Source organism: Lissotriton vulgaris, chromosome 7 (assembly GCF_964263255.1).
Source record: "Lissotriton vulgaris chromosome 7, aLisVul1.2, whole genome shotgun sequence".
Taxonomy (NCBI): Eukaryota; Metazoa; Chordata; class Amphibia; order Caudata; family Salamandridae; genus Lissotriton; species Lissotriton vulgaris.
This window is the reverse complement of record NC_141695.1, coordinates 1,357,407,827-1,357,431,878: the sequence shown is the minus strand read 5'-3', so window position 1 is coordinate 1,357,431,878 and position 24,052 is coordinate 1,357,407,827. Positions and strand designations below refer to the sequence as shown.

Sequence of the window (24,052 nt, the reverse complement as noted above, 5' to 3'; positions counted from 1 at the left end):
TGCCCCTCTTTCGGAGGTTCTCCTCTTTCTTCTTTCTCTTGCCCAGCAGGGCTCTGCTCTCGGCACTATCAAGGGCTACCTCTCTGCTATTTCCGCATTCTTAAGGCTCCCTGATCAGCCCTCTTTGTTCAAGTCCCCAGTTGTAAATAGTTTTTTGAAGGGCATCACTCATATGTTTCCTCCTGTTCCTTTCGTGATGCCTCAGTGGGACTTGAACCTTGTTCCGACTTATCTGATGTACGCTCCTTTCAAGCCACTTCATAACTGTCCTCTTCGTCTCCTTACTCTCAAGACTGCATTCCTAGTTGCCATCACCTCTGCCAGGAGGGTGAGTGAGCTCCAAGCTCTTTCCTCTAAACCTCCTTTCCTTTCTGTCCATCCGGACAAAGTTGTGTTGCGGACGCGACCCTCTTTCCTGCCCAAGGTAGTTACAGCCTTCCACATCGGGCAGTCCATCACCTTGCCCACCTTCTTTCCGCCTCCGCATCCCTCGAAAGAGTAAGAGAGGCTCCACGGTCTGGACCCAAAACGTGCGCTCTCATTCTATTTGGATCGCACACGCCAGTTCCGGGTGGATGACCAACTCTTTGTGGGGAGTCCCCTTGCAGGACATCTGTCAGGCAGCTACGTGGGCCTCGCTGCACACGTTTGCAAGACACTACTGCCTGGACAGCCAAGTCTGGAGAGAAGGCTTTTTCGGCCGATCCGTTCTCCTGGACTTTCTGGTGTGATCATTGGTTCGCAGACCCACCACCGGTGTTGGTATTGCTGGGGTATCTCTTCTAAGGTAAGGAATCTAATACTAACCTGTTTCTTTCAGATGCACAAGTTACTTACCTTCGGTAACGATATATCTGTAAGAAACAGTAGTTGGTATTAGATTCCTTACCGCCCCACCCATCCTCCCCATTCTGCGATACGATATCTAGGGTTAAGGTCATCCCCTTTCAGGGCCCTAGTTTCATGGCACCAGTGATTGTTTTTATCATGGCTCTGCGTTTCTGGCGCGGAAAAGCTATGTATAAGAACTGACGTCCGCGCGCGAGGGCAGCATCTAAGTACTCTGACGACGTCATCCCGACGACGGACGTGGAGCTGCAGACGCCTACCGACGCACAGGGGTACTGCTATGCAAAATTTTCCGGATCCAGTCTGACGCCTGGGGATATTCTAAGGTAAGGAATCTAATACTAACTACTGTTTCTTACAGATATATTGTTACCCAAGGTAAGTAACTTGTGCATCAGGTTGCATAGCTGACGGCCAAGTGAACCCTTGGCGCAGGCGACTGAGACTGGGTTCTCATGAAATGAAAAGCAGCTGGGAGAGTGACAGGGGGAGGGGTACAGAGAGGAAGCAGCCCTGAGCAGATATTACCCAAACACGTCACAGCCAGTCGAATGATCTTTGATTGGCTTTGATCTTTGACCGGAATGCCAAGCATTTGTACCAACTTTACTGGGCGGTTATTGGTATTTCAGGGGTCTAGCTTATAGACTACACTAGCCTTACCAACCTGTGCAGTAATGACAGGCCCAGTCTTTTTTGGGCAGACGTCATGGAGGCGGACTAGTGAGATTGCCACGTAGCAACAGCTGTCCTCTAACTTTTCCTCCCTTCCTGTGCCGGTAGCCAAGCCATTTTAACTTGCCTTCAAAGGCCCATACTCAGCTGGTTGAATGCAGCATAGACTTACTACCTAGCTGGAGGTCTGTCATGTCTGAAAGACGACTTGCAAATTATTTAACGGGCCTACTCCCTGCCTTTCATTTCCTCCACACCCCATTTTCCACCCATGTCGGAGGGACTGTCACTACTCCATTCCACCATCTTGCTGCAAAGACATCAACCTTCTGCTGACCAAGAGTGCTATTTGTGCTACTTATTCGTACTGAAGCATGGATGGAATCTCATCCCGCTGAAAGCCTTTCTGTGAAAGGAAAAATTCAAATTCCTACGTTGTCTCAGATTCTTCTTCTTTGGATCTAGGAAGCTGGATGGCACCTCTGAACTTGCAGGACCTGTATTTTCATATACCCATCCTGAGTCCCACAGGTGCTATCTGCGATTCACAGTGTAGTTGAAACACTTCATATTTTCTGCATTCCCCTTGCAGCAGACGTTGTAGACCACCTCTGAATAACACACAAACTGTTGATATCTCTGGGGCTTTCCATCAATGAGCCAAAGTCCCACCGGGTCCTTATGCAAAGGATTTCTGTCAATGGTACTGTTCTAGACGCAGTGGCGTTCAAGGCCTTTCTACCACCGCAGCATCATACTCAACTTGTGACACCTTTTCACATCGGATATAGTCTGCCAATTTTTTGTGTGCCACCTTTCCCTTTGAGCTTGGAAGATTGGCTCCTTCAGCTCGACCCTAAAACGCCTTTGTGTTTCTACATCAATTCAATAAAATAACATTGATTAGATGACCAAATCTTTGTGTGATATTCTGGTGCAAAGAAATGGAAGGCGTTGCTGTAAAGGGCCCTATGAAAATGGACAAGCCACTACATCAAAATCTCTATTTGCTGTTAAGGAAGCAACCCCCTAAAGGCCTGTAGGATCATTCCACCATGGGCGATGCCGCTACGCCTGCATTGGCAAAGAGGGGGAGGGGTGTACAGGGGTACTGATTCCTGACATCTGGCAGGCTAAAATGAAACATCATTGTCTGTACATACATTGCTTTTGCCTTGACAGCCCGGTTTGATTAGTGTGTCCTTTTGCCTGCTCACTTCTGTAAGATTTCCTGTTCCGGGTCCACTCCTCTGACTCTCCACTTTTGGAAGATTCTGTTGTGGTTTCTGTTCTTAAGGTGAAGAATCTGGTTAGAATTATCCATCAGTTCTAAGTTGTGTTGTTGCTTCAACGGTTTTTAAACGGAACTCTGCTCCGAGTCCAGCGTTCTCCTGAAAACTTTATCCATCTACAACTACTGCCAACAACTACACCACCAGCAACGCCATGGAGTCACAGGTGCACCAGAACTACAACCGCAAGGCGGCCATCAACCGCATGATCACCGAGCTGTACACCTCCTACGTCGATGTGATGGGACCACAGCACCGTCAGCGCGGATATCACGTCGCCCCTCCCGATCACCACCACCATTCCCTGTTGCCCGGACTACCAAAACAAACAGGACTCCACCCCTTTCTCTTTCCCTGCAGGAACCAGTACCAACGCGGGACACAGCGGAAGTGCATCCCCGCGACCCCGGAAGTCCCTCCCCCTTTCCGGAGGCGGACCACAGAAAAGCCAGAAGAACCAACAACATAGCGTTCAAGCAGGAAGACTCGTGGCAGGAGACGGCATGCGAAGAACCCCCGGAGAAGAGAGACGATCCCGAACCAGGAGACGAGGTCTGGACGGAGGACTGGTGGAGTCCAGAGGAGGACGCTGGAGAGCGGCCGCAACTCAAGGACGGAGTTGCGGCGGGCCAAGTGAGTACCAGTTCCGTGTGTGTGTAGATAGTAGGCGGTACGAGTGTCTGTCAATAAGTAGGCTGTAAATACCCCCTTGTACAATAGAGTCCCCTCTTCACGTTTCACCGTGCACTGTGAATAGAGTGTATATACGTGTGAGAGTGGCACAATCACGACTGTAGATAAAAACCTCCCACACGTCCTGACACAAGTCACCCTACTCCCCGTCCGCGCTATCTCTTCTCCTCTCTTCCCTTCCCCTCCCTTTCCTCACATTCGTTCTAGCCCCAACACTCCGGTGAAGGAACAGGATCTTACCTTCGGTTCCACCGACAGAGCTAACGGCCCTATTTTCTCTCTCCTTTTCCCCCCTCCGAGGAACCACCGTCCGGGAGCTGAGCCTATTGCTACCTCAAGGATCAGCCCCGACTACAGTCAAGACCAACAGCTGTCCCTGGAAGTTCAACACAGGAAGACTCCTCACCTCGGACCCGGAACCTGCAATCCTTTGGAACTCTCTTTTCCCTTGTACCCTACCCTTGAAACACTGTACAATAATAAACACCGGCTACGAGATAGCCCACTACATACGGCCTCCACGCTTGTTATTCCGGTCTGCTCCCCCCACCCGCCCACAGTCTACCTATCCATGTCCTGCTACTTTGACCGGGACGACGTGACCTTGACCCACGTGGCCAAGTACTTCAAGGAGCACAGCCACGCGGAGCTCGAGCACGTAGAGCAGTTCATGAAGTACCAGAACAAGTGCGGTGGGCGCGTGGTGCTGCAGGATGTCAAGAAACCATAGTGTGATGAGTGGAGCAACACCCTGGTAACCATGCAGGCTGCCCTGCAGCTAGAGAAGACAGTCAACCAGGACCTGCTGGAACTACACAAGCTGACATCTGACAACGTGGACCCCACCTCTGTGACTTACTGGAGTCTGAGTACCTGGAAGAACAGGTGAAGTCCATCAAAGAACTTGAAGATTACATCACCAACCTGAAGCGCCTGGGCGTACCCCAGAACGGCATGGGCGAGTACCTGTTTGACAAGCATACCCTGGGGGAGAGCAGCTAAGCTTCAGGCAATGCCTGCCGCTACACACACCGAAACGAAGCCTCTCTGTTACATCATTTACACTGCTGTGACTCAATCAAAAGGTGTGTGTGAAGTGTTGTTCTTGTATATGTATCCAGGCTTCTAGCAGTGGCTGCTGTGCTTGTCGGCATGTTTCCGAGCAATAAAGGTTTTCAGCATCAAAACAAAAAATAAACAAGTACCCATCAGGAGAACAAGTTACTTACCTTTGGTATCTCTCATTCTGGTGGAGACTGTATCCTACTGCAGATTACCCACTTCCCTCTCCCCTCCCAGCTCTGCGAAATGGACTCCTGAACATCATCATAATTTCAAATTTTATTTTGGCAAACTGTCGCCTGCAGTTTGTTTGTAATGCTTTTTTTCTGAGGGCGTGGAAGGAGAAAAATTAAGGAACTGATGGCTGGGCAGGGGTGGTGCTTAAATGCAGCTCCACTTCATCACTTCCTGGGCGGTAAGGAGTCACACAGGGCTACGTATGTGCGTACTGGACATTGTAGTAAAGTTCTCTAGATTCTGTCTGGTTTCAGGGGATATTCTAAATATGGGGAATCTGTGCTTAGATATTTAAATCGAGTTTCTATCTGAAAGAGCAACACTAAAGGCAAGTAACTTGTTCTTTGAGTTTAGCCAAGCTAGCAAAAAGAAAAGCCATGGTTTCATTAGTGTTAGTGTCACTTCAGGTTTGTTAGCAGCAGTGTTTAGGTACAATGAAAGCTTGGGCATCATGACTCCTTCCTAAGAGCCTAGTGTCTTTTTTACTACTATCTGCATTTTCCATCCTGTCAGTGCACATGTTATATTGCCACCTTGTATCCTGCCTTCTAACAGCTTTAAGCAGATGGCCTTTATCTTGGAGAAGTTGTAAGTCCGCAGGATTCACAGTGGTCAGTTTGGCTGTTATAGCGCATCCCCCCTACTCATTACTATTAATTTGAAGAAAAAAGGTGACTGGCTTTTGAGGAGCAGAACACCGGGGACCCTAAAAAGAACTACATATTGCATTTCCATATAATCCATTCTAACAGAGCAGATTTCATTACATTTCTCTAGTTAGTTGCTTTTAGATATAAGCAGGTAAGTTTGTCTAATTTGGTTAGTGGGCCTACTGTAGCTATATTTGTGTAACTTTCCGGTCCTTGTTCCCAACTTAAAAGAAAAAAAAATGATTGGCAAAATACTTCCATTGACCTCAGCCACTAGTAATTACTGAAACATATTTTTGCCCACTGTCCTGCCCCAGAGAAGATGCAGATGTCCTTTGTTGCTGCTCCAGTAGGAACCATCCAGCCAGATCTGCCAGGCTATTCTCCCCTCTGACTGAGAACAGAAGCATCTGATTTCAGTTTTCGAGCTCTACCTGGCAGGCAAATTTTGCTCAGCTTTTCTTTTCTGAGACTGTTAAGTGGACTGTGGAGTGGTGTAGCTCACTGGTTAGAGGCGGCAGACCCGGAAGCAGAGAACGGCCCGGGACCAGGGTTCAATTCCTGACGCAGCAGGGTCGTGGACCAGGGTCAGCGGACTCGATAATTGTCGCCTCGGTGCCTACTCTAACCAGGGATCACACTCGGCAACTCTGGGCATTAGCTTGCCTCATCTCTACATCGGCCCCCCACATTTGCCGGGGATGCCTGGTTTCACCTTGGAGATACCCAGTAGGGACCATCTCACAGGGATAACCAGGACGGGTTCCCCAGCGGTCTACAGCGCCACGACGCCTCAGGGCAGCAGTGCGCTTTACAAGACCACATACATTAATGAGTGAAGTTGCATTGGTTACTGTTAACGCTTTGGTATGACTGACGGGTTATACGCCCCACCCATTCTACATGCTATAAAATAACATCTTCCTAATGTTTTGGGGTCTATAGTAGATGATGTGTTATGGCTTTGTTGCCTGTAGAAGGTGGTAGTGCTTTTCTCTTGTCTCCTGTATGAGAGGATGTAGTGAAGGAATGTAAGTTTACTGTTGATTAAAAGGTAAAGTAAAGTGTTTATTATGCTTAATAGAAGTAAGCAGATACTGTGGACAAATGTTATTGGTTTTTCCTGTGCTTGTTGAACCTGGTATTTAGGATATCTTTTCTCTTTCAGCTATGATGGCGTCAACCGGGCTTCCATGCGTTACAGGGATCTCTTATTAATCTGTGGCAAGTGAGACTGCCAAAGACCACAAACCACAACATTTGAGTGAACAGTCGGGAGAGGACTCATTCAAAGCTGCAAAAGACTGGTGTTGTGGGGCAGAGGGTCGATCGTGTGATGGCCCCCCTCTAACACCACTTTCTTCTTTCAGTAAGCTGCCCAACACTTGCCTCACTGATGGAATCCCAAATTTCTCACATCTCAAACAGTTGGACAGTGCAGCTACCAGCGTTAGGTGCTTTGGACAATTTGTGGCACTATTGTTTTTTTTTTCTTTTTAGTTGTTGCTGCTTACTGAATCAGACCTCACAATGGGGGATTGTTTCTGTGTGCACGTGTGTAAACCTAACCCAAGCCCTCTCCTCCAAAAGGACACTATATTTCTTGAAATGTTCTTATAAAGCATTCATTCACCATTCTCAACAGACTTCTCATGCTTTAGAGGCACTGGGCCCATTGACAATACAAATCCCTGTTCAGCATGTTTTAGAATGAAAGCATATTACCCCTCCTTGGCCGCCCGAATGCCAATGCCAAACTCACTTTTAAACCGATCTGGATACTGCAGGTGTAAAGGCGGTGTGCCGAGCACTGATTGTAACATATTTTGGAAGTCGAGATCCTTAGAAGTCTGTAATGCTGCACCCCAGTTTATACTATTGTTGCTAAGATAAGCGACTCAAGGAAGTAAAGATTCTTTATTGTTCCTCCAGTTTGCGTTCCTCCCAACCATGCGTCTTTAGTATGTCTTCCTGTATTCTCTACATGGCCCAGCGAAACGCATACTGCTCATGCAGGTGTCTATAGAAGCCTGTGCTGAATTGAGCTGTTCTATATCCCTATAGCTGACCATGGAATTAGCCCACCGAGAAGGCAACTGCCCTTTGGAGTCTGACGGGCAGTTTTCTTAAAACCTCACCACGACCATTCCTGATCAACATGATGGCAATAAAAGGTATCTCTGTGCCTGAAATTGAGGGCAGTGAGTGATGGGGGTTAAGGGAAGGGGAATTTCTTTTTTTGTGTGATTTGAGATGTTACTCTTAGTGTTTTTTTTACAGCTTTTTCTACTTTAGTCTTTCACTCTTTTTTCATATTTCTCAGTCTTTGTCCTTGTCAACTCCTCCTCACTTTAATTCTGGCAGTTAGGTTTTAAGCAACCACTATTCCCAAAACAAATAGAGAAGAATACTTTTGAATGATGCTCCTTTTAGACCTCTTAGTTAGGACTGATTCATTGGCTACCTCTATCCCCTTTATTATTGTCCTAATTCACATAGAGCTCCTTTTATGCCTCCTACGAGTCAATTTTTAATTCCTTACTTTTGACATCAATTCTCTACATTTGATCCATCACAGATTGGATCTTCAGAATTTGTAACCTTTATAATGATGGCCAGAGGTCGAGTTGAACCAGAATTTCTTTTTCAAACGAAATGTATAACCCCCCCCCCCCCCCCCCCACAAAAAATCGGTCTTCTTTTCCATGTATTGCACCACCATACCATATTAAACCGAGAGCTCATTTAAGGCTGAGACTCAGAAACGCGGCAACGGTAGTCTTGCTCGCCAGTAGACCTTTTCCTTGTAATTTTCAACTTCTCATGAGCGCTTGCTTTATGCCACTTTACTGAAACGGCTTCAAGTCAATGTTTGGGCAAGGTTCAGCGTACTCAGCCTATGGCTGTGGACATTTACCTAACCTCCTGTATGGGTTAGAACTCAGCTCATAAACAGGTGCTCCTTGGATGAGGCTATCACTAATTTTGCTAGTGCGGTTACAGCATTGTGAAAACAAACACCTTCTTATGAGATTGCGCTCATTTGAATGTTTTACTTGTTAATGAGATAACAATGATCAACATCTTAAGTAGTAAGGCCCAGAGGAAATAACCTGCCCAGCACCTATTTCTTCATCTCTTGGCTATTAATGCTTGTCGACATACCTAGAAATTGACACTATCAGAAAAATTGAGTAATACCCGAGTTAGGCGTTCTGTTGAGTTGCCTATACGTTCGTGGACTGTTTCTTCAGTATAATTGTATGGACTTTCCAGGACTAGAGTGAAAAGACCTACTTTTTTCCTCTTAGAAAAGGGCTTTTGAACATCTAGGCAAGTACAGTCTGACTACCTTGCATCATTTGGAGACCCTTTGCTAAGGCAGTTTAAATTTCTCTGGCATCTCCTGACTAAACACCAGTATTTTTATAACCCCAGTCACGGCTGCACTAGAAACGCCCACTACTACTACCCTTTCTCTCCAGCATCTGCTTAACACCCTTACCTTTGATGAAGAAAAAGCAATTTAAAAATGCCCAGATAATTGCCCTCTTTGTAAGATATCATGCAGAGTCACAATGTCATGGTTTATTGCTTGCAACAACAACCAGGTTTCATTGTCCTTTTGAGTCCCTTTTGATATAGGCAGTAAGAAAATGATTCCGGCTTGGAGGAAGATGTACACCATCAGCACACTATTGTTAAGAACACTGGTCTTTAAGGCCTTTCTTGGTCATCATGGCTAATCCCTTTCAGGTAGGATTAAGGATCCTGGGCAATACCCGATCCTTATGTAGCAAGAACATGGACGTTAAGGATCTCGTGCTTGAGGAGCAGTTTGTATCCGAACAAATCTTTGCCGGTACACTATTGCCCTGCTCTGGCTATGAATTATGTAGACCAGTGAATATGCTGGTGTCATAATTCTGGCAGAAACAAGGGGCTTTTAGATTACCTGTCAGCCCCAGACTATTAAGGAAAACAGTTATGTACTTCAGACAGCATAGAACATGCACTATCCTTACCAACAAGAAAGGCCATAAGTTTCCTTGCTTGGTTTGATGTGCTTCTCTACCCTCTGTGATAAAGGGGAGAAGCCTGGGTGAGCTATTTCCTTACTTCCCACAACTATGCACCCAATGTTTAACTATATCCCTGTCTAGAAAAACGTGAACAGCAGTTTACTCCTCACTTATTAAACCATCCCTACAAAAAGTTCGTAGGGCCAAGATCTTTTTTTAAAAAAAGGTGGTCCAGGCACCTCACGGAACCAAAGATCAAGCCATCATAAAGGAAGGGCCTCTTTATGAATTGGTGATTTACAAAAAGTACCTACAGGAAAAGCTGAGGATGCTGGTTCGCCATGAGAATTTGGTTATCTGTTATTGATTATAAAGAATGCATATTTTTATAGGTCGGTGGTCTCTTAATTGAAGAGTTGAAATGGCCGTTTTCAGTTAGGTGTTCTTTTCTCACTGAAATTATTTCTACCAGTATACACACAATAGCCTATGAATTTACATGGAAAATAATTTATCTCTTCCTTACAAAAATGTCACAACACACACTCTTGCCAGAAATAGGCTGGTTTAATGTATCATGTTCATCTTGCTAAAATGGAGCAATTTAATTGCTGTCTGAAGGATAAACTTTATTATTTTGATGAATAAAGACATCAAATGTCTACATGTGGCATTCCCTACTATGAAGAATGTTGCCTTGGGGGGGCTCAATGAAGTGCCAGTCTGGTTCTTTCCCCACATTTAAGATAGCTGTAATTACTGTATTTAGAACCTGTGATCCCTGTTCTTCAATTAGAAATTAAGTCATAATCAAGCGCTTACTGTTTATCCGGTATAATCCTTCTGTCACAGGGAAAATGTGTTCCTATGGACCTGCTCTTCTTGCCTACTGGCGGACATATCTTGTACTTTCCCTAGAAACAGTTGGTGGTCCTACTATTTGGATGCACATAAGTTGAAAATTACAGTTATTATTTGGTTTCAAGAACATTTCTTGCGACCAGTAATGATCTTCAGCAGTGGGTGTGGCTACAGCCAATTGGCCCATTTATTGATGGATTGATGGATTGATCTGAACAAATTAATATTTTGCTTTGAAGAAGTAATCCTGTTGGGCAATATGTCAGTTTGAGAAGCATTGGCTCTTTGACCGGGAAATCAGTTTCCTTCTTTTGTCAGTTATTGCCTTCCTTCAGAATCCAGAACAGGCTTTTGTGCAACAAGTCTACTTAAGATCTCCGTGGAGAGATTGTGCAATAGTATTGCTTTCTAATCATTTGTCTTTTAGTTCCTCTTCCAGTATCAAGATATGGAGTACAGCTTGGTACTGCTTTAAGGTATGAATTATAGAGCCCATAATCGGAGGGAAAAAACTTTCTAATATTTCCCTCCAGTGGATAGATCTATTCATCGTATTCATAGCAGATCCTCTCTGCTGCCACAGCATCTAGCTGAGATTTTGGTCTCCCAAACCTTTGCTGCAATTTAGAAAACAGATGACTGCATTAGCCAGGGTAATGTGTAGATGTCTGAGCTTCAGCCATGTGAGTGCCGAGACCCTGCTTTATTTGTAAAGCCTCGGATTGTAAACAAAAACTCATAGAAAAAATAGATTTTGATTGAAAACAATTTGGGATCTGATCGTCCTTCAGGAATTATTTTAAAGGTTAAGAAAATATTAAAAGTTACACCCATATTAATGTGCAGCTGAGTAATGTTTCATATTCCCACAAACTACCTCCCACAGTTGAGCATCTCTAAACATTGCTTGTTAACTTTTTTTAATAAACAGACTTTTTTAAGGTTAAGGAAAGATGGCAACAGTGTAAATTGCAGGTTTTATTCTTATGGATTTTGATTCTTTTTTCCGGCACCCGAATGTGTTTTCTATAACCAGCTTTAGCAAGAAGTTTAATTTTGAGGAAGAGGGATGAATTCTCATGTACGTATGTTTCACAAAACCCTCTACCATGCATTAATCTGTGCCTTCCAATCATGGTATTGTATCAGTCGTGCCTTACACTACATTTTTGTTGCCTTGTCTTGCAGAAACTAGGGTTGAAACAGATGGCCCTAACTTGGTGCTCTGTGATGTACCTTCCTGCTCAAACACCAGTAGACTAATCTTGGGGACAGATCAGTTTCAGTGTTATATGTTGGAGCAAGATACACTGGAAAACACTTCTGTACTCTGCTCATCACAGTTTCAGTAATGTAACCCAATGTCTCTCTAAGCTCCCCAACTGCCAGGTTTGCTTACATGGGTGTAATACCCTGTCCTGGAGTGGTCATAAAACCCAGGGCGGGAAAGGAGCAAGCAGAGCACCATACGAGTCATTGATTGGAATATTATTCAATGGATGGTTTCCTAATTACAGTGTAACTGGCATTACTGTGTCCCTTTGAGAGTGTGAAAGGAATGAATGTTAAGTGTGTCACTTGTTCTGTGGTCTTCGAGTATGCCATTGCCTTGTTGTGTTGCCTGCCTCCTCTGTTCTCTTGTATTTTGTTTTTCTACTTTCTTTGTCATCCTTTCACTGTATGCTGGGAAATGCTACCTGTGAATTCATGTTTGGCGCACTGCCCTAGGCTTCCCCAGGGATCATATTGCACTCTCATTCTTTGTGGTGAACTGAGAGAGCCATGGGTGCTCAAGTATAAAGGGATGCAGAGGGTGTCAGCAATAAGCATGAAAGGTGCATTAACCTGCCAGTCTTTATTATGTTTTTGTCCACAAACACACACTTGCCGAACTTTTGTCATTACTGTGCCTGTTTACTGTTGTGCTGCAGGTGATTATGGCAGCTTACAGAGCCACAAAACACTTCTTACTTGACATCGTCCACCTTGCGAGTGTGTTTGTGAGATGAGTGGTAGATGAGGGTGCTGGCCTGCCATAAAGGCAGCCTCTAATGCTATGTGGCTCCTCTCTCAGTACCTGACTTGAGAATACACATCCTGTGTCAGCTTTGCCTAACCACAACATTTTGTAAAGTGTGTTATGATAATGCTGTGTATATTATAATGCTTGAGAATGAAGGTGGTGTATAGCCAGTTACCCCTTTCCATGTTGTCACAATGTGGGCAATACTCCCCTGCCAGGCTTCATTCGAACAGGTTTGCAAATGAGGGCATCCCATCAGTCACTCCCCGCCCATCTTCCTATTTATGTACACTTGAAAGATTGGGCTTGCTGCGCTGCCTTACATTTTGCCGTTTGTATTGAGAGAGCAGGGCTGCCATGGACCCCAGGATGCTTGATTTATGCCCTCTGCTTTTATATTCCTGCACTACTTGTGTAGGCTTGAGAGGCTTATCTACTGCCGTTCATCATTTACAGCAACCAGTGTGGAGCAACTTTGAATTGTGGATTGCAGATAGTATCATTGTGTCTATGTAGATCCTCCTAGGTGCACATTTGATCCTCCGGGATCAGGTGCAGTTCTGGTTTTACACACTGCCCTTTCAATCCTCCACAGACCATGTACTCTAAAAACTTTTGTTTGGTTGAATTTCATTTTATTAACCTATTGTATATAAAATGGTTTTAAACAAAACATGACTGCGAGTTGTTGTTGCACTGTAGTAAGTAAGTACTGTAGTCTCATCTCTTTCTCAGCAAAATATGTATTGCCTAAACCTCAAATTATACAAAGAAGTAAGCCTGTGTGTGCCACATAAGCTCTGAATATCTGTGTGTAGTTCATTAGAAGTAATGTTGACTTGAACTCTAGAAATCAAAGTGCAGCAATATCAAAGCAAACATTGCTCCAAATCAAAGACATTAACTCAAAGTGGTAACTGGCCACCAAGGATCCCTCAAAGCACATATTTTACCTAGGTTTGCCTTTTATTTGGTGGTGCCATTATAGCCTCATGCGCGCGGCGGCTTTTCCCGTTGTGCGCTGAAGTTTTGTAAATACCGCGGATCATGACGAGCTCAGCTCGTCATGAGCGTACGAGAGGTGTACCTCATGACGAGCTGAGCTCGTCATCAGCGTGGAAGGGGATAGAGTATCTTTTTGATTTACACGTTGAAAAAGATGTAATTCATAATATTGCTTTTATAACTTGCTAAGATACTTCCCAAATTATTGATTCCCTCTCTCTAGGTGCTGCACAGATTGTAGTCATGATTAGCTCTTGACAGCTGAGAATGGCTTCATTTGAATGGCCTTCCTAATTTCATAATACCCACTTCTTATGGATAGATCTTCCAACAGACTCTTCACCATATGAATATTAGTCAGGGTTTAGGCTGAATGTGGTGACTTTTCCTTAGTAATAGCTCTCCAGTGGTGGTCCACGACTCCTGTTGGGATTCAACCATCCTGCATGTGATGTCATCGGTTTATATATGTTCCTGACTGGTGCACTGGCATCGGTTTCCATTTTTGTGCACCTCACCAAACCTGGAGCTCTTCACAGTTGTTACCAACAAAATTGCTAAGTGAATTTGACTACATCACTGGACCTCAACAGGTCTCTTGTTTTAAACCCTGTTGACAATGTTGCAAAAAACTGGCTTTTTCAGGCCCGTTCAACATTTGAATATGGTGCCTAGGATCAGACTACCAGCCCTTTAACTATGACTGTTGCTCTTCAACCGATCCAAGAGCCGTTGGGGAGTGTAAGCAAAGCTATTTTTGGCAAAGACTATCCAGTAGTCCCTCTCCCCTCCTTCGGGTAAGTCTTCTGACAAGGCTTGATTAACCTCAGGGATCCTCCCACGAAAAACACCAATGGAAGGGAAAATCTTGTTCTTGCTTCAACAAACGTTCCAACTCTGTGTACTGTTCGGGGACCAAGCTACGCTATTCCCTGATGCCGACCTCATTCTCTGGATGCCACAAAGTTGGTCCTGATCATTTGGGTTTGCTGACCAGACGTTGGTCCTCCTCAGTCTGTGGCCTATGTGGTGCCTCAGAAGAAGCTCTTGCTTGTTAAAGTGCTGCTGCTTATACCTTTGACCCTTCCGATATCTCCATCCCTGGTGCTCTTCTTGGAGCCCATTTCGACACCTCATGCACCCTCCAAGTTGGCAGAGCATTTCCAAGTGGCAAATAAAAAGGTTTCTTAATATTTCAACAAATAAACTGCCAGCACCTCCTTAGGTGCCAGAGAGTCTCCTAGGTGGAAGAGCTTTTGGATCAGATTCATCCTCATTGGACTTGCTAAGGAGGGGAAAATAAACACACTTGGGAAAACAATTTGGCTGCTGACATCCCGCTCCCTCTTTGCAATTCAGATGATGGCCTTAGCTTTGGTATGCAAAATGCATGTAGTATGTTTGTATATTATATTTTTGTAGTCTGGACCTGCTCAAAGGCAGCAGGGTGCTTGACAGGGTCAAAGCCAAGCATAAAACCAATGAGTGATCAGAGCCATTTCTGGGTTGTGGACATTTAAATAATTGTGATGTTGTGTTCTTTGTGTTTTAAACGTTCAACTCTTTCCTAAACTATAGCTGTTTTAGGGCATTCTTCATTGATATGAAGATGTTATTCCTGATCCCTTGGTGCATAGATGGAAAAGGCCTGCTGCCTTTTTTTTGTTTTTTAAAATATTTCTTTATCTCATTCCTTCAAACTTGGTCAAATTGGCCTACACCAAATTGGCCCAAATAATGTACTTGTACATCCTTAGTAAATGGTACTGCAGGTACTCGGGGTCTGCGGCCCTCGTACCACCCACTAAGTAGCCTTTTTAAAAAAATGTCTTGGGCCTGCCACTGGAGCCTATTGCACCATTTTAAACTGCCCTTTTGACCTGTCAAAATAATCCTCCTCTGAGAAATCCAGATAGTCACCTGCACTCAAAATTATACTTTCTACCCTAGTAATCTGAGTAAGGGTGCTGCTTTGAGCCAGAGCCTGCTAATCTCCATAAACAAATTCGTACCAGCCTGGAGAACCCGTAGGTGTCCTAGAGTCAAAGCTCACAACTAAAAGAGCCCATAGGCTAAACATTGTTACCCTATTTATAGAAATTACAATCTAATCTTTTGCATAAGAAATCAAAAAGTCAACGTTTATATATAGCATAAACATGCATTAGTTTAAAATGTGTTGTCTTACAATGTTAATCACACGAATTGAAGCAATATTTTCTTGAACAGTAAAAAACATTTTGGAGTGGCATCTTGTTGAATGATCCCCAATGCATTAATTTCGTGTGAAGCCACCCTTCATAGGGGTAACTGTGGCTACAATAGTACTCTGTTACTGATATGTAGAAAACCGTGATCATGAACTAAGAGAATCAGACACTACTCGAAAAAGTAGAGACTGCAGCCCCATTTAGAATCAAGGCAGACCAACGAGTTTGTAATGTTAGAGGTACATATGTGCCAAATCTAAAAGCAATGCTCCAAGCAAGAAAATAAGAAGACTGAATAAACTCATACTACAGCCACCACTGCTTGAAAACAAAGTATGAAAACTACCCAGTGAAATTTACACTCATTATCCCAACATGGATTGTGCTCTTACTGAGAAAACAAGCCGATCATCCAGTGGCGATTAACACCATAAGCTCTAAGCAGGAAATGACGGTCGATATGTGCTGTAAAAATACAGTGAAAAAATACTCCACTGCAAATAGGAAAGTAGCAACCATGCAACGCATTCCAAATCCCAACCACCCGTGTGCTAATGCTTACTAAGTAACCTGAGACTCAATTAGCCAAACGTTCTACAGAACGCATTCCAAATCCCAACCACCGGTGTGCCAATGCTTACTAAGTAACCTGAGACTCAATTAGCCAAACGTTCTGCAGTTACCGCGTCGCCATGCGGTTAATATCCCTCAAGCCTGTGTTCCTATGAGAGAACCCATTGTTAATCACGCCAAAACAAAACGTGCTGTCTATATCCCTAACCATTGATGGAGGTTTTACCTTGAGGTTACCTCCCGGTAGCCCTCCCCCTGAACAGATGTGCGTTAGCGGTCCAGCATTCAAGTACTCGAATACCTCCAAACCGCTTGCTTAGAAGGTTACACCTCATGTGATCATCTAGCTAAGAGACAGACCCTAATGTCGGCTGTGCTCCATCCAGAGAAACACCGCAATAGTTCTCATCGAAGGAGTCATCTTAAACTGATAATGTGCATCCATGCCACAAACACCCGGCAAAAAGTGAAAAAACTGAAAAAAGTGCAAAACAAAAAGGTGTTGCTCCTGAATACACAAACCTAGATGTAGTCAACCCGTAGCAAAGCAAAAAAATGTGGAACTGATTCCTGTGCCCGATAACAGTTAGTTTTTATTCGCCACCTGCACATATCGAGACAGACCTCACTTTGACACTTGAAATCCATGTCATGTCTAAAATATCAATGTAAGGAGAACACATACACATGAATATACAAAGTGGGCCACATGTGGCTCACATACAGTATTACCGATCTGTATGGAAAGTTTATTTACATGCCTAAACATAAGAAATTATAGCGCTGAAAGCACATCTGGAATTAGTACAAAATCATTTCACTGTCATCCCTCCCCTCACTCAGGAATCCTTTCTGTCTATTCTCCCCAAAGTTAAATCAGGGTCCCCGGCGGATGTCTGCCCTGCACGCATCCTACAGCAAATCTATTCTAGCTGCCCTGATCCCCCGATTGCCTTTCTCAACAGCGCCTTGGCACAGGGTGTGGTGACCCCGGCACTAAAAGCAGCTACCATAGTACCCCTGCTGAAGAAACCCGGCTCGGACCCTTCTATCTCGTCCAACTTTCGCCCCATCTCCCTGCTGCCCTTTCTGGGCAAGGTGATGGAACGCCATGTTACCGCGGCTCTGAGCACTCACATCGAGGCTAACGGGGGGCTGGCTTCTCGTCAGGCAGGATTCCGCCCCAGGCACTCAACAGAATCGGTCGTAGTCGCCGTCCTAGACAACCTCAGAAAGGGCATGGATGACAACAACCACCAGGCACTGGTCCTCCTCGATCTCTCCGCCGCCTTTGACACGGTGGACCATACCATCCTACTCACCCGTGTCAAGGCGGCTGGCATCGGGGGATCAGCCCTTGTCTGGCTCTCCTCCTTTCTGAGGGACCGCACCCAGGCGGTCCGTCTAGGCGACTTCACCTCCACCCCCCTCCCTGTCACCTGCGGTGTTCCCCAGGGTTCCTCTCTCTCCCCCCTTCTTTTCAACCTCTATATCTTTCCTCTCATCTTTGCTCTCCAGCAGCTGGAGGTCACCGTCTTCAACTACGCGGATGACCTCCAGCTCATCTTTGATCTGTCCCCCTCTTCTCTCTCGGTCTCCAATTTCCAGTCTACTATGACATTCATCAGGGACTGGATGAATCACAACCATCTTAAACTGAACCCCGATAAAACTGAGTTGGTTCTCACTGGTGGTTCGTCCAGCCCCTGGAACTCTTCTTTCTGGCCCCCCTCCCTTGGCCCTGCACCCTCCCCCTCCACTACTGTCAAAACACTGGGTGTCAAAATGAACAATCAGCTCACTCTTCACTCACACATCAGCTCCGTGGTCTCTTCCTGTTTCCTCACTCTTCGAACTATCCGCTCTGTCTCCCGCTTCTTCACCCCTCAGGCTCTCAAGACCATTATGGCCGCTCTGGTAATCTCGCGTTTGGACTACGCCAACGCTCTTTTTCATGGCATCCCTGCCTACAGTTTGCGTAGACTCCAAACCATCCAGAACCAGGCGGCCAGACTGATATATGGCCTCCCACGTTATCACCACTCCACCCCCCTCCTAAAGAAACTCCACTGGCTCCCTGTGAAACAACGTTCCCTCTTCAAAATTGGGTGCATGGTTTTCCAGGCCCGTCAGGGCACCGCCCCTGCTTTCATCACTTCACTTATCAAACCCTACGTCCCCGCAAGAAATCTCCGGTCCTCCTCCAAGTCCCTTCTCCTGACCCCCCGTTTCTCGCGCAAAAAGTGGGGTGGATCCAATTTCTCCACTCTGGCCCCTTCCTTCTGGAACTCTCTCCCTGATAACCTCCGCTACGCAACTCAGTACCTCTCCTTCCGGGGAGACCTGAAAACCTTCCTTTTTAGCCAGGCTTTCCCCGCCTAAATTTCCTCCCCGGTCTTCCTTCCCCTCAGCCACTGAACCTTCAGCGCCAAGAAACCGCAAGGTGTATGCTGCGCTTTATAAGTGTTTTAAATTAGAATTAGAATTATACAAATGCATCTAACCTGGAATACCCCATCAGGATCACTTTCTCAAAGTTCACTATTTTAGCTGAACCATGCATAGCGGATGAAATAATACATCACAAAAAATTACAAATGCTATGTTTCTGGACAGAATCTGAACTCTTCATAAGAAGCAAAGCATTTCTACCTTTTCATTTAACCCTTTAGGTGTAAGACTGTCAAGATATTTAATCCAGTATGTTTCTCTCTGAGCTGAAGTCCTCTGCATATTTGTGTTGCAAAGCATCCATGATTCTTTCGATCACTGTGTATCGTAACTGGGTTTTGTTATGGGGCCAAACACACATGGTGATGGACGGAATGTTGCGCATTGGCAAAACATTCACCCCAGTCACAGATCTGGGTATAATCCATCGTTATTTTGCTCACCACGCCGCCCCCAGTTCAGACATGGCCATATACAAATCAGTCGTGACCCTGTGCCTCATGGGAACAGTCCAGCCCGAACTGTCAAGACATGTCTTCCCTGGACCAGAATCAAGCATCCTTGGACTGGTCCAGGGAAGACATGGCTTGGCAGTTCGGGCTGGACTGTCCCCATGAGGCACAGGGTCAAGACTGATTTGCATATGGCCATGTCTGAACTGGGGTGACGTGGTGAGCAAAATAATGATGGATTAAGCCCAGATCAGTTGACTGGGGGTTAGTGTTTGATTTGCTCAAAAGCTCCGTCCATCATCCCCTTCGGCATCGCTTTGTTCGCCATAAGTTGGCAGGGTATGCCCAGACGTGGGTCCCTTGCTCACTCTACCACTGGATTCAAGATAGCCTGGCTGATAAGGATTATGAATCCGAAAACGGTTCCAGGATGCTTGTTTCCGGTCCAGGGAAGACATGGCTTGGCAGTTCGGGTTGGACTATTCCCATGAGGCAAAGGGTCAAGACTGATTTGCATATGGCCATGTCTGAACTGGGGTGGCGTTATGAGCAAAATAACGATGGATTAAACCCAGATCTGTGACTAGGGGTGAATGTTTTCTCAATGTGCAACTTTCCGTCCATCACCTTGAGTGTTTTGCGGTCCGTCCTATGTGGGAAGGGTATGCCCAGACGTGGGTCCCGTGCTCACTACGCCACTAGAGTCAAGCTATCCTGGCTGATGACGGCTGATAGCCAGAAACTGGTCCTAGGATGCTTGTTTCCGGTCCAGGGAAGACATGGCTTGGCAATTCGGGCTGGACTTTTCCCATGAGGCACAGGGTCAAGACTGATTTGTGTATGGCCATGTCTGAACTGGGGTGGCGTGGTGAGCAAAATAATGATGGATTAAACTAGATCTGCGACTGGGGGTGAATGTTTTGCCAATGTGCAACATTCCGTCCATCACCTTGTGTGTTATGTTATGGGGCCCGTAGGCTCAGCTGAAGGAGATCCCGTGGGTTCAACGGCCTCTGGCACCAGCGCCTCCTCTTGGAATTTTACCTGGATCCGGGCCAGCGCCTGTCGTACTTCTGCGACCTTCCCGGCGCCGCTTCCGACATCAAGGCCCTCTCAGGCGCACACCGGTGGCGCCGCCCCCATCTGTCATTCAAGAAGCCAGGCGCCGGTTGGACGACCACCAACATCAATGAAGCTGTACAGCTCCATGCCGTTCAACCTACCCTACTCTGAAGGGTTAGGCATGGATGATGAGGATTGGGATTGGCAGCAGGATCCCTTATAAATCTGGCAACAAAATCAAGACCAGGACTGATATGAGGACCTGAGTGATGCCAGCAGCCTGGACACTTCTCCAGATTCTGCCATGCTGTCTCCCCCTACCCTGACTACGGAGTAGGGAGCCTCATTTGTAATGATGGTTCATAGGGCTGTAGAGGTCTTGGATGTGCAACCTGACAGAGGTCCTGCAGATGTCTCTCCTCATATGAACCCTTGCTGCCTTTCAACGAGGCCTTGACGGATGTTCTACTGGGCACATGGTCCAAGCCCAGCACAGGGGCTCCTGTGAATAGAATCAATCCCACCGCCCTGCACAGGGCGACCCAGCTTTCCTCTCCACCCATCCCATCGACCTTGGTTGTCCAAGCCTCCACATCCCATGGCGTGTTCCTTTTTGTACCTCCAGACAGGTAATCCAAAAGGCTGGACAGCTACGGTGAGAATATTTTTTCTTCCACCAGCCTAGCATTGCAATCAGTAAACTCCATGCCTCTTGGGCCGTTACTCCCATTCGCTATGGGATATGGTTGCGCAAGTGCTGCCCAGAGTCTCGGAGGAGGAACGGGCTCTTGTCTGCCTAGCTGTTACAGAAGGTAGAGATGCAGCGAAGTTTGACATATGTTCTGGCTCAGATACAAGAGACTCTCTAGGCAGAGAGATTTTCTCCATGGTGGCTGTGAGGAGCCACGCCTGGCTGAGGACATCTGACTTTTCAGGTGATGTCGAAGCTAACCTCATAAACCTGGGCTTTGACTATTTCAGTCTCTTTGGAAACCAGGCAGATGCAGCGCTTGATCGCTTCAAGTTCTCGCTGGCTACGGCCAAGTCCCTGGGCCTCTCCACTTCATCCCGGCATGTGTATATTTTTCGCCCCTTTTGTGGCTACGGAAGGGACTTCCAACCGTGCCAACCCTATTCCAGCCAAAGGACCCCACAAGTCAAAAAACCTCTGCGGGCCTTTGACGCCACAAACTTCACCACAACTGCAAAACCTTCCTAGTCTGGTCCCTCCGATCATGGACGTCTGGTTGGTGGCAGGATGCGCCATCACCTCCACAACTGGTGAGATATCACCTCGGACAGGTGGGTACTGCAAATAGTCCAAAGGGGCTACTCCCTCCTGTTGTGTACTTCCTACTAATCTGTAGGATCTGCGCATTGTTTGGACAACATAAACTAGTGGCTAGGTGTCAAGACTGATTCTGGACACCCCCGCAGGATATGTTGGCCTATAGACCATCTAGCTCACAGTTCACCGTAAGCCCTCCTAACCTATCAGGGAGCGAATGATTTCTTGCAACCACTGAACATGACAACTTTTACCCCTCAGATTGTGGAAACAGGACAGAACCTTTCGCTCAGTCACTCGTACATTCTCAGAGAAATATACATAGTGGGGCGTTTTAAATAGTATTTATTGAACCAATGTTATTCTTGCATAAAATAGGTTTGCTTCAATGATTAGTAGACAGAAGAAGATAAAGATGATTACAAGCACCAAAAGTGTAAATAGTAGATTTAGTTATACCATGCTGCTAATATAATGTATATATGTATAATGCATTTAACACAATGCAGTAATCGAGCAAACTCCTACGATGCAAACCCTACTCTAAGTGTACCTAGTAGTAGGTGAAAAGCCAAGACTCCCCCATGGGAGGATCCAACCCTATTACATGATGGGATAGAGTGAAGGACACCGTCTTGATTACAAACTTGACACCCCTCACGAGATGTCAGACCGCTGCCTGGGGTTTTCTCAGCATTCAAGGACCTTCGTTGTCAGCAGAAGTGCCTCCTCTACTAATCTATAGGGATTCTCATCTTTTATAATAGGAAGCAGCCTTTCGATGCATATATAGATTAGTGATGTTATGGATATGAAGATAGCCCTGTCACTCCATGGATGAAGTTAGAGATGATATCTGTACATAGTGTGAAACAAGACCTCGTACATGATGTTCAGGGCATTGTGATGGCATTGTGCGAAGCTAGATGCATAAACACGTTTAGTTTAGAGGAAACTATTCCGACATTGTCGTGCACGGAAATATGTGCAAAAGGTCACAGCTGAAAATGTTATTTGTGAGGACAATATAAGAAATAAGCTGTTTCGATACATGGGCCTAACTTGGGAATATATCACTTCCCTTTGAGACCATTCCTCCCTGCATGCCTCCAACTTACAATCAGCTGGTGGAGGATCACCTTTCCTTACTCCGAGAGGAAGTCAAGACTATCTTGGCCAAGGATGCTATGGAGAGGGTTCCCAGCCAGAAATAGTCTGTGGTTGCTATGCCTGCTATTTTCTAGTTCCAAAGAAGGATGGAGGCCAATGTCCTATCCTCGACCTCCGAGCCCTCAGGTACTTCCTCAAACAGGAGAAGTTCAAGATGCTCCTGGACCCTGGAGACTGGATGGCAGTGTTGGACTTGCAGAACACCTATTTCCACATTCCCATTCTGCCAGCCCATCGTCTCTATCTGTCATTTATAGTGGGCCATGAGCACTTTCAGTTTACCGTGCTCCGCTTTGACCTCACTAGTGCCCCTCTTGTGTTCATCTAGGTGATGGCAGTGGTCGCAGCCCATCTCCAGAGATCAGAGGTTCCAGTCTTCCCATATCTCAATGACTGGTTGTTGAAGGCGTGCTCGTCCCAAGCAGTCGTCTCCCATCTCCAGACTATGGCGAACCTGCTTTTACTTGGGTTCACTATCAACATGCCGAAGTCATACCCGACTCCCTCTCAGACGCTCTCTCTCCTCAGAACAGTTCTGGACATGGTGTAGTTTCGGGCTCATCCTCCCAAGCGGCTAGTCCATGATATTGAGGCTATGATACTAATGTTTTAGCCTCTCTCCTGGATTTCGGTAAGAATGACTCTGAGGCTGTTGGGCCTCATGGCCTCCTGCAAACTACTAGTAGACCATGCCAGATGGCAAATGTAGGCTCTGCAGTGGGACCTGAAGTTCCAATGGGCACAGCATCGGGGAAATCTCGCCGACCTAGTTCAGATATTGGAGGGAACTGTAAATGGCCTGAGGTGGTGGCTGACCAATCGCGATTGGGTTTAAGGCAAACCCCTCCTCCTTCCCCACCCAGATCTCACAGTAGTGACGTATGGGTCCCTCCTGGGATGGGGGTGGCCATTTGGGAGAGGTGGAGATCAGAGGTCTCTGGTCTCCGGCAGATGCCAAGCGCCATAAAACCTATTGGGGCTTCTGGAGTAAGGTTGTCACTGAAAGCCTTTTTACTATCCCTCAAAGGAAGGCTAGTTCAGGTGTTCACAGACAATACTACCGCCATGTGGTACTTCAACAAGCAGGGCGGAGTGGGGTTGTGGACCCTTTGTCAAGAAGCCCTTCATCTCTGGACTTGGCTGGAATAACAGGGCATTTAAATGGTGTTTCAACATCTGGCCGGTTCTCTGAACCCCAGAGTGTATGAACTCAGTCACCGGTGCCTTGCTGATCACGAGTGGCGCAAGGTCTCTTTCAGCAGTGGGTATAACCCTGTTCACCTTCAAAGAGAACGTGCAATGTCAGCAGTTTTGCATGTTGGAGTTTCCAAGGCAGCTCTTGCTTTTCGTCGCAAGTGGAGCGCAGGCCTCCTGTACGCCTTTCTGCCCATACTACTCCTGCCCAGAGTGCTCTAGAACATCAGGAGCTACCGGGCTCAAGTCATCCTTGTGGCTCTGGACCTGGCACGGAGAGTTT

At 46.1% G+C, this 24,052-nt stretch overlaps 1 protein-coding gene and 1 pseudogene across 1 annotated transcript in view; both read left to right on the top strand.

Moving 5' to 3' along the window:
- LOC147703688 (syntaxin-4-like) overlaps positions 1 to 13,037 on the top strand; it is a 288,867-nt gene extending 275,830 nt beyond the window's left edge. The window contains exon 11 of the mRNA XM_086932046.1: positions 6,627 to 13,037. The gene's annotated coding sequence lies outside the window, so the exon portion shown is untranslated. The remainder of the gene's footprint in view (positions 1 to 6,626) is intronic.
- On the top strand, positions 2,971 to 4,511 carry LOC147703689 (ferritin heavy chain B pseudogene; annotated as a pseudogene).
- Positions 13,038 to 24,052: the final 11,015 nt, after the last annotated feature.